The sequence below is a fragment of the Lithobates pipiens genome, unplaced genomic scaffold (genome assembly GCF_037356315.1).
Source record: "Lithobates pipiens isolate NorthernLeopardFrog02 unplaced genomic scaffold, aLitPip1_a1.2 Scaffold_95, whole genome shotgun sequence".
NCBI classification, from domain to species: domain Eukaryota; kingdom Metazoa; phylum Chordata; class Amphibia; order Anura; family Ranidae; genus Lithobates; species Lithobates pipiens.
The window spans coordinates 443,720-455,133 of NW_027507918.1; positions in this window are offsets into that span (position 1 = coordinate 443,720).

Here is an 11,414-nt window from a genome sequence, read left to right on the forward strand (position 1 = left end):
GAAAGGTGTCCAAGTCTCACCTTGCCCCTAGTTATTCCTGCACCACGTAAATCAGACGCTGGCGATGGTTGCTGGAACTGATAATACCTTGGGGCTGCGGACTAAAAAATTGTCTGAACGCATCGGTCAGACTGCCACCTTCTCCACCACTCCTTCTGACCGATGCCTCAGCAACACGTTGTCCAGGACCAGGAGTTTGTAACCTCCCAGTCACTGAGAATGCACATTGCACAGACCTTTCTGCAAGGCCTCCCGGAGATGTCTCAGTCTCTGCTCCCTCTGCGATGGCAAGATAAGGTCCGCAACCTTACCCTTGTACCGTGGATCAAGGAGAGTGGCCAGCCAGTAATGGTCCTTCTCCTTGATCCGAAGAATAAGAGGATCCTTCCGCAGGCTTTACAAGATCAAGGAGGCCATGCAGCAGGTTAGCAGAGGCATTCAATCCGGAGTCCCCTGGGTCACTAAGGACACATGATCTGCAGCTATCTCCTCCCAGTCACGTACAAGTCCATGGGTTTCTTGGGACTGTAAATCATCCCTACAAGACTGCTGCTGCTGATGCTGAGTGCCAGCCTCCACCTCCATGATGACACAATCATTCTCCTCCTCCTCCTCCTCCTCCTCTTCCTGTGTGATTGGTGGGACAGCAGGTACACTGTCTGGATAAAGGGGACCTTGAGAGGCAAGGAAGTCCTCCTCTTCCTGCCTCTGTTCTGCCTCAAGTGCCCTGTCCATTATTCCACGCAGCGTATGCTCCAAGAGGTGGACAAGAGGTACAGTGTCACTGATGCATGCACTGTCACTGCTCACCATCCTTGTGGCCTCCTCAAATGGTGACAGGACATGCATCCCTGATCATGCCCCACTGGAGTGGTGAGAAAAAACTGAGCTCCCCTGACCCTCTCCTGGTGCCCTAGTCACACAGGTACTCATTGATGACCCTCCGCTGCGTGTGCAGCCGCTGCAGCATGGACAACATTGAGTTTCACCTGGTGGGCATGTCACATATAAGGCAGTTCTTGGGCAGGTTCAACTCCTTTTGGAGCTCAGCCAGCCAAGCACAGGCATTAAATGATCTGCAGAAATGCACACATACTTTCCTGGCCTGCTCAGGGATTCCTGTAAGCCCAGTTACCTGCCCAAGAACCGCCGCACCACCAGGTTAAGGATGTGAGCCACACAGGGCACATGGGTCAGTTGTCCCTGTCGGAGGACAGAGAGGAGGTTTGTGCCATTGTCGCAAACCACCAATCCTGGCTTAAGCTGGCGTGGCGTCAACCACCTCTCGGCCTGCCCCTGCAGAGCTGACAAAATATCTGCCCCAGTGTGGCTCCTGTCCCCCAAACAAACCAGCGCAAGCACGGCATGGCATCATTTTGCCTGCGTACTTGCATAGCCCCTTGAACGCCTATGGAGCACCGCTTGTTCCGAGGACAGAGCACTGGAAGAGGCCATGGAGGAAGAAGAAGAGGAGGGGGTGGAGGAGAGAGGTGTGTCACAACCAATAGTAGCATTTTGGAGGCGTGGTGGCGGAACAACCTCCAACACTACTGCACCTTGTCCTGCATCCTTCCCAGCTGGCAGAAGAGTGATCCAATGGGCCGTGAAAGACAGGTAACGTCCCTGTCCATGCCTGCTGGACCATGAGTCAGCGGTAATATGCATCTTACCGCTGACCGCCCTGCCCAGCGTGGCAAGGACATTGCCTTCCACATGCCAGTAGAGAGCCGGAATCGCCTTCCATGAGAAAAATTGGCGTTTGGGGACCGGCCACTGAGGAACCGCACATTTCACAAACTCACGGAAGGAGGCAGAGTCTACCAACTGAAAAGGCAGCAGCTGAAGTGCTAGCAATTTAGCCAAGCTAACCTTCAACCACTGGGCATGTGGATGGCTGGGAGTGAACTTCTTTCTACGGTCCAACAGCTGGGGCAGGAAAATTTGCCTGCTACAATCGGACGTGGGTGTACTGCTAGCAGAGTGCCCGCAAACACTTGGCTGTGACACACCTAATTCTACACGTTCATTCCTCTCAGAGCAGGTTTCAGAGAGGAATGAAGGTCTAGTGGGGTTGGAGATCCCAGCTGATGAGGAGCAAGGAGAGGTCCGCTTTGTTCTTTGGTGTGGGTCAACATATGTCTGGTCAAGCATGTGGTGCCCAAGCGGCTGATGTTTTGGCCACTCGAGATATGCTTGAGACATATGTTGCAAATAGCAGCGGTGTGATCTGATGCACTCATCTCAAAAGAGGCCCACACCAAAGAACTTTTAGAATAACGTGCAGAGGCAGCGCCCTTCACAGGCGGAGCTCTGCGGTGTGATTCAGTCGGTGTGCTGCCCCCAAGCTGGCCCCCGGAGGGAATACTGCCTCGTTGGAGATGTGCCTCCTCCTCCTCCTCCTCCTCTCTCCTACCAGGCACCCACGTGGAGTCAGTGCCCTCATCATCCACTCCCTCTTCATCACTGGAGCAAACCTGGCAGTATGCTGCAGCTTGTGGAACATGACTGCTAGATTGCTGTCCTTCTTGAGCATCCCCTCTCTCTGCGCTCACGCTACTGCCTTCCTCTAGCTGAGTGTCATCATCAGAGGCTACAAAACACTGGGCATCCTCCTGGGGCATGTACCCAACACTGTTCTCAAACAGTTCAGGGGACTCCTCAGGAGGATGTGGTGGGTCAAGGCAAGGAGTCACAGATGATGACATTGAAACGAGGGAAGACGATGCGTTGGCATGTAAAATGTAAAATGGCCGCCGGATCGGGTGTATTTATAAGTTGGGGGAATGTCCAAGTGTCCATGTGCTGTAATGTCTCAATTGGCTGTCCTGTACCCCATGATGGATGTGTCATCATAGATCAAAGTTCTTTTACACAGTAAACACGGAAGTCCGCCGGGCGAACGGTAGCAATAGTCCCCCGATCGGGCGGACGGCGAATAGACGAAATTCGCCGCGAAGCGACCGCCGGGCGAATCGTTTGGCCATCCCTACTGGTGACCCCACAATATATAAATACCGGACTGGTGACCGCACAATACATAAATACCAGACTGGTGACCCCATAATATATAAATACCGGACTGGTGACCCCACAATAGGGAGAAAACTTTTTTGCAAAAGGGAGTTTAACAAGACTTGTGGCCACTCATTAAATAGGAAGAAAAGAGGTTTAACCCTAAACTATGTAGAGGGTTCTTTACTGTAAGAGTGGCAAGGATGTGGAATTCCCTTCCACAGGTGGTGGTGTTCTCAGTGGGGGAAATTGATAGTTTTAAGAAACTTTTAGATAATCACCTGAACGACCGCAACATACAGGATATACAATTTAATACTGACATATAATCACACACAGAGGTTGGACTTGATGGACGTGTGTCTTTTTTCAACCTCACCTAATATGTAACTATGTACCATGTGACCTGAGCCCCAGCAACCAATCAGATTTCAGCTCACTGTGGTCACATGTCATACCTCTGATTTGTTGTATAATCTGAGCACCATCTATATCAGTGGTGGTCAAAGTTCTTGATATAGCTGGGCCAGGGTTGTGGGGAAGAGGCTCTTGATCTTTTCTGGGGGATCTGCTCCACCCTACCTTCTCTTGCCAGCCACTCTGCATGCTCAGATTTGGGTTTGGTATGGATTTTCTGAGGAACCTCACACATATAGTTCTCTGATTTATTTCTATGCACTCTGGCATTTGGTGGAAGTTATGAGAATGATCTAGACCAATCTTGGTGGATAGCTATTTTTTTTTTCTTTCGGTGGGTGCATCACGATTGAGTTGAATCAACATCTCTGGCTGGTGTGATCCATGTGGATGTACATCATGAGGCTTTTTTTTATTAAATGACTTGTCAAAAACTGTCTTTGTATTGTTTTTTTGTGTGGGCTCCCCCCCCCCCCCCATGGCTGGTCCTCCACTAGATGAACTAGGCAGCCACCTAGGATGGAGCCATGGACGCTGTAGAAGAACAGAGCCTGCCCAGCCCCAGCCACATAAACAGGAAGATGACCCCTGTCCTCATTGGTGCTATTCACAGTTAAGCCCAGCTGAACAATCACAGGTAATATAAAGGTAAAGGACCAATCACATGTGCTGATGATAGTAATGGACAGGCCATGGTTACCTTTCACCCCGCAGAGCAGTGCGGTATGGATGGCCAGGGCTCAACACTCGTAGTGTCTTCTTCCCCCATGGAGGAGTGAGCAGGATCCGGTGTGCCAGGCCTGGCCTCCTCTGCCAGTTATGGAGCTGTGATGCCAGGCAGAGTGGAGGCGCTGTGCTGGTCACTGTAGGTCCTGTATTACGGCAGTGCAGACCCTGGCTAAGGTGACCTGGCTGATGTGTGTCTGGGGTCCCCCTTCTAGGGGCGCATGGTTTAGAAGGCTGTGTGAGCCAACAGGGCCGACTGTCCTGGAGCTGTAAGTGTCAGCTCAGCGGATCGGAGCTCTTCTGTCCTTTCTGACAGTCACCGCAACCTCCGGATCATACCAAGTATTACTTCTACTGTATATCCTGAACTGAAAAGAGAACCACCTGACACCATCACCATAGGGGGTCATCTGACACCACCTCCTCTATAGGGGGTCACCTGACACTACCATCACCATAGGGGGTCACCTAACACCACCTCCATCATAAGGGGTCACCTGAAACCACCATCACCATAGGGGGTCCAGGTCTGAAGGAGGTAATAAGAGGAGAAGAAAATGCAGAGTTGTGTTTTATTAATTTGGGAGGGAGGGTACAAGTAGATGGTCTTGTCTAAGGTCCAAAATAGTTTAGCACCTGTCCTGGGGACCCCCTTAAAATCCAAATAAGACTCAAAGAACCTAGTATGCATTTTGAGGGACCAAAAGCAATTTCTTTTTCATTCATTCTGTGACATGAGCTACAGAAAAAGTGACATTTTCAAAGAATATTATACAGTTTTAATTGCCTACAAATACCAAAAAAGCACACAGACCCCTCCAAAGTGCACAGGAGGCCCAGGGCAGCCCGGCACATCCCTAAAAGGGAGCAAGGTGAAGAGGAATGGATATAGGCAGATGGTCAGCTGAGCTACTAAATGTTACTGACACAACACAATATAAAGCCGCTTGGAGAAATGTTACTGCTCCGCTACACATGACGATGAGGATGATGTCACATTTATTGATAAAGATGTAGTTACATCATCAAAGCTCATCTCTGATGATCAATACTCGTCCAGTCACAGGACAAAGCAAGGGGAATGACCAAATTCAGAAATAAATGAATCTTTAATACCAGTGGCACCAATAGGAACCCAGAGCATGTGCCCCACATGTCCTATGGGGGGTCCCAGATCTCCAATGCCATGATCACCCACCACTTCAGCAGCCGACACCCCCCAAGCTGCTTGTCAGGGTATTAATATTTACAGGTAAGGGAAGCTGCCCCTAGGCTCCTCCTCAAATCTGATGTATCACATGACACAAGATGAGGAGGAACCTGGGAGGAAGAACGTCCCCAGTATTCTGCTGTGTTATAGTATAAAGGAAACGTATAATGCCATGTGGCCTCAGGTGGGTGATCTGAGGGCCTGAGACATTGAAGATGAAACCCATGGTTCTCCTGAGAGCCGGCTGAGGGAGGAGGTCTATAGATCCTGTCTGGTATCATGGAGGAAGTATGTATATTTTCTTTCCTGAAGTATAAAACTGAAAAAAAAAAGATTTCAAAATATAGATTTCTTTTTTTTTTTAGCCTAATAAATATTTAATAGTGTACACCAACCAGCAGGGGCAGCTCTCGGCTCTTGTTGACATCTACCAATCAGGACAATAGAAGTCTACAACCATTAACAGCAACCAATCCAGTTCAGAGATGAGCAGAAACTGGAAGTAGAGCGCCCAATCACTGGAGGTGTTGGGTCATGTGATCAGTACTGTCATGGTTATGCAGTGATCTTCCTGTGTTTGCTTACCTCCCCTCATGTGTTCAGGCTAAGAGGCCAGCCACTTCCACCTGGTGGTTTTTATAACCTCTCCTCTAAGCATGGCTCCACCCCAGGCCCTATCAGGGAGCCCTATATTAACCTGTGCACTGCATGCCAAGAGTGGTGATCAACCATTGTGTATTCCTTTGTGTGTTTGGCTTCCTGTTACCTGCCTTGTGCGCTTCTGTTGTTCCGTTACTGACTTTGGTGTGTCTTGACTATCCCTGTTTGCCTGTGATCCTGACCTTTTGGCGTGTCCCCGACTATTCTTGTCTCCTTGTGGCCCCGACCTTGGATTTGTCCCTCACCATCCCTATCCTCCTGTTGCCTACTGTGGGTGTGAGCTGTGGGACCCCGGGGGTCGCGACCTGGAGCCAGTTGCAGCCAAGTCTATCCTCACCACTAGAGGCGCTGGTGAACACCTGCTGGCTCTTAGACTCCGCGCCCCAGGGAATCTTATGCTCTAACCCCGGTGGGACCTGTCTCCCGTCTGCAGCAGTCAGCCGTAAGGTCCACAACCTTGCGGTGCACTCCTGATCCCTACGGTGTGCATCTGTCACCCCGCCTCAAGGTGACCTGACAGTTTGATCAGCCATGGACCCGACTGACGTGCCACTTCCAGCAGATGATCCATTGCAGAGCTTAGTTCGCAGACTTGAGACTCAAGAATCGCATCAGACCCAGGTGATGCGATTCCTTCAGGATTTGGCATCCCGTGTTGAACAGGTTCAGGCCTCAATAGGACCCCCGGTTCAACAACCTCAGCTACTATCTGCCGCTGCACCTATCGCATCAGTTGCAGCCACACATTCATTACAACTACCAGCTCCGGCCCATTTCTCTGGGGACTCCAAGGCTTGCAGGGGGTTCCTTAGCCAGTGCACAATTCATTTTGAACTTCAGCCCCAAAACTTACTTTCCGATCGGGCAAAAGTAGCATATATCATATCCCTCCTGTCCGGCGAGGCGTTAGCCTGGGCCGCCCCTCTGTGGGAACTGAATGATCCAGTGGTTTCTAGTCTGTCTGATTTCTTGAAACTTTTTTGGAATATCTTCGAGGAACCGGGTCGTGTCTCCTCAGCGGCTAGCGCTCTTTTACGTCTCCGTCAAGAGTCTGCTTCTGTGGGACAGTATGCTCTTCAGTTCCGTATCCTCACAGCTGAATTGAGCTGGAATAATGAGGCCCTAGTTGCAACCTTTTTACATGGCCTCTCTGATAGAGTGAAGGATGAATTAGCAGGAAGATCCCTTCCTGCTGATCTGGACAGTGTCATCACCTTGTGTAACCAGATCGATATTCGCTTTCAGGAGAGGGTCCTGGAAAAAAGACACCAGCACTTCCCGTTCTTTAGGCAGCCTGAGCCCCCAGTCCCTTCTCCTCGATCCGAGGAGCACCCCCTGCCTGCTGAGGAACCTATGCAGTTGGGTCGGACAAAGTTATCTCTCAAAGAACGTGCTAGGCGCAGAACTCTGGGCCTATGCCTCTATTGTGGGGCCAAAGGTCATTTGCTTGACACTTGTTCTCTTAGTCCGGAAAAACACTCAGGGCTAATACATCTGGAAGGTGGAGTATTAGACCCTGAAATATCACCTTCACCTTCTCGTCTTCTCCTTTCTGTGTTGCTTCATGTCGGTGCTTCCTCACGTTCGGTCTCAGCACATCTGGATTCCGGAGCCGCTGCCAATTTCATGGATTGGGAAACTGCATCCTCCATGAGACTTACCCTTTTGCCCCTTACAACGCCATTGGTGGTCTTGGCGATTGATGGCACTGTTCTCCCAGGAGGCCCTATCCGCTTTCAGACTCTTCCTGTTAAGATGTCAGTAGGGACACTCCACCAGGAGTGGATATCCTTCCTTGTCTTACCTAAGGCTTCATCTCCTCTCATATTAGGTCTTCCTTGGTTACGCCTCCATTCTCCACACGTTGACTGGTCTGCTGGACAGATCCTGGCTTGGGGTTACTCCTGTTCCTCTTCCTGCCTACTCAAGGGTACCCCAAAGGAGAAATTTCCTGTTACCACCATCCCAGTATCTTCTGCTCTTCCCGCTGTATATAGTGATCTCTGGGATGCGTTCTGCAATAGTCGGACTGATGCACTCTCTAGGTCATGTGGTACTCTGGATGAGGAGCCCACCTATGAACCTGAGTCGATCATTCACTCCAGTTCGCATAACCATTTACCTTTGCCTGTCCCTAATCTCCCTTCGACGCACAGCCAGGCTAACTTGTCTGCAAGTTCCACAGTTGCTATGCCCTGTGATGCGATTGAGATGGTTGCTACACCTGACAATACTATTCAGTCGGCCTCTGCACCAGTTATGCCAGTCCAGCCCATGCCCAATGAGCTTCCTGCTTCTTGTTCAGCACCTTCGGTGACCTGGCCTCACCCTACTGCTACTATGTCTATTCTAACACGTTTAAGAGGCTCAATCCATCCTTTGGATAGAATACCTCATTCGGCCAGGAGGGGTTTTCAATCTTTTTCTCAAGGTTCTCCGCATTCTGTTTGTGTTTCAGCTATCCAGCTTGACTCTTGTGACATCTCACCTTCTAACCAACCTGACCTCAGGGATCCACTGACCTCTGCCCAGTCTGGTGGTCCTGTTATGGATGCCCAGCTCATCTTTAAGGGTGTGGGGGACCCTGCTCAGACTCCTGATCTTCTCATGCCCTTACCATTCCTAAGAAGCCTTTAGTCCTCAAGTCCTCTCGCCCTCTCCCTTCCTCAGTTTCGGTCTCTGAGGATAATCTAAAATACGAGGTTAGTCAAGTTTTGGATTCCCGGCTCCGTAAAGGCATACTTCAGTACCTCGTACTTTGGAAAGGGTTGGGCCCTGAGGAGATGTCTTGGATCACTGCATTTGAGGTCTTTGCTCCTCGTCTGTTGAGGAGGTTCCATCTGGAGTTTCCCTTTAAGCCTGGACCCAGACGGGGGAGGGGGAGGCCTCGTAAGGGGTTATGCAGTGATCTTCCTGTTTGCTTACCTCCCCTCATGTGTTCAGGCTAAGAGGCCAGCTACTTCCACCTGGTGGTTTTTATAACCTCTCCTCTAAGCATGGCTCCACCCCAGGCCCTATCAGGGAACCTTATATTAACCTGTGCACTGCATGCCAAGAGTGCTGATCAACCATTGTGTATTCCTTTGTGTGTTCAGCTTCCTGTTGCCTGCCGTGTGCTCTTCTGTTGTTCCGTTACAGACTTTGGCGTGTCTTTGACTATCCCTGTTTGCCTGTGATCCTGACCTTTTGGCACGTCCCTGACTATTCCTGTCTCCTTGTGGCCCTGACCTTGGCTTTGTCCCTCACCATCCCTAACCTCCTGTTGCCTACTGTGGGTGTGAGCTGGGGGACCCTGGGGGTTGCGACCTGGAGCCAGTTGCAGCCAAGTCCATCCTCACCACTCGAGGCGCTGGTGAACACCTGCTGGCTCTTAGACTCCGCGCCCCAGGGAATCTTATGCTCTAACCCCGGTGGGACCTGTCTCCCGCCTGCAGCAGCCAGCCGTAGGGTCCACAACCTTGTGGTGCACTCCTGATCCCTACGGTGTGCAACTGTCACCTCGCCTCAAGGTGACCTGACAAGTACACTCTGGGGGCGGGTTTAGTGGAGATGTATATGGGAAAGGACAGAGTATTACCCTGACCTCCTGATCTCCTTTCTATAGATAACTCCGGGATAAATCCCAGCTCAAGGTATTGGGGATCTGAGAATCCTATTGGATGGAATGATGAGGAACACCAATAGCATTACAGAGGCCATGACAGTTATGTAGGGAGTCCCACCTAATTTACATGGAGATATTTCCACCCAAACCTGGAATGTGTAGAAATAGAACAGGAGAGTCTACAATATGATACTCACCATGACCACCTCCTGATCCTTTATATCCAGATGGCTCAAATCCGGGACGACCTGCAAAGAGAAAATCATTTAGAATTCAGTTGATTCTCAGGATTCATCTTTACACACAAACACAACATTCCTCCGTCACATCGTAACATAGAGAAGTGACAGCAAAAGAAATACCAAGAGGGGCGCTGAGTCTCCCCAATTTATTTCCTTCATTTATAAACTGATTATTTTTGTTCACTTTTCTTGTCTGAGTATAGATCTATGGTTGTATTGAGCATGTTTGGATCCACTTATTGGTGACTGACTCTCTACCTCTGCTGGAAGTCTATTACACCCATCAAATACTCTTTTGGTAAAATACTTGCTGAGATTAGTTTTGAACCTCCCTCCTGATAGTTTGGCATCCTGTCCTCGTGTTCTTCATCTTGGCTTCATATTGAAAATCCTGCCCTCAGAATTCCATTCACCCCTTTCCCGTATTTGAAAGTTTCAGTAATGTCTCCCTATTCCTCATTATTCCTTCCTCATAACTGAGCTCCTCCATCCCCTATAACTGAACTTCTCCAACTCCCATAACTTTGGTCCTCCATCCCCTTCGGATGGGCTCTTTTCTCATTGTCCCACCTTTATTGTTAGTCTGCTAATTACAGACTATTTCTACTTTATTTTTTATGTTTTTATTTTTAGAGAAGACACGTGCTTGCTCCTGACGAGTGGTACCTCAGCCACGAAATGCGTAGAGCTATCAACTGTCGTGTTTATATTCAATTATGACCAACTTTTTTATACATATTCTATCAACATTCTTTTCAATTGGATATCTGAGCCATTTGTCGTGCAAGCACTACCTTAAATCTATGGTTTTTTATTAACATAATTTGGTGTACGGTGAAAATTTTCTTGTGTTCATACTACTCTGTATAAACATTTATCATTTTTACTTGATTGTACTCAATATCCTTGAATATGGAATTGATAATAGTAAATGTATACTGTAATTATATTGATTAATTTTATGAACCAATTAATAAAAACCTTTTTTTCCCAATTCTTCACCAAATTTGATCTTATGGCACTCACGCACTTCATGTAAAGTCCCACCTTCATTGCTCCTCCGAATATATCTTTACAGGGATGGAAACATAGGATTTTACTGAACCTTTGTTTCATTCAAAGTCCCATGGGATGGCAATGTCCCCAATTTTTATTTTTTTCGATGTCAGCATAGCACAGGGATGGTGGGAGCCCCTCATAATAAACAGCCCCAGGAGGAAGTCAGCATAGCACAGGGATGGTGGGAGCCCCTCATAATAAGCAGCCCCAGGAGGAAGTCAGCATAGCACAGGTATGGTGGGAGCCCCTCATAATGAGCATAGCACAGGGATGGTGGGAGCCCATCATAATATGCACAGCAGAGGTACAGCCCCAGGTGGAAGTCAGCACAGCACAGGGATGGTGGGAGCCCCTCATAATAAGCAGCCCCAGGAGGAAGTCAGCACAGCACAGGGATGGTGGGAGCCCCTCATAATAAGCAGCCCCAGGAGGAGGTCAGCACAGCACAGGGACGGTGGGAGCCCCTCATAATGAGCATAGCACA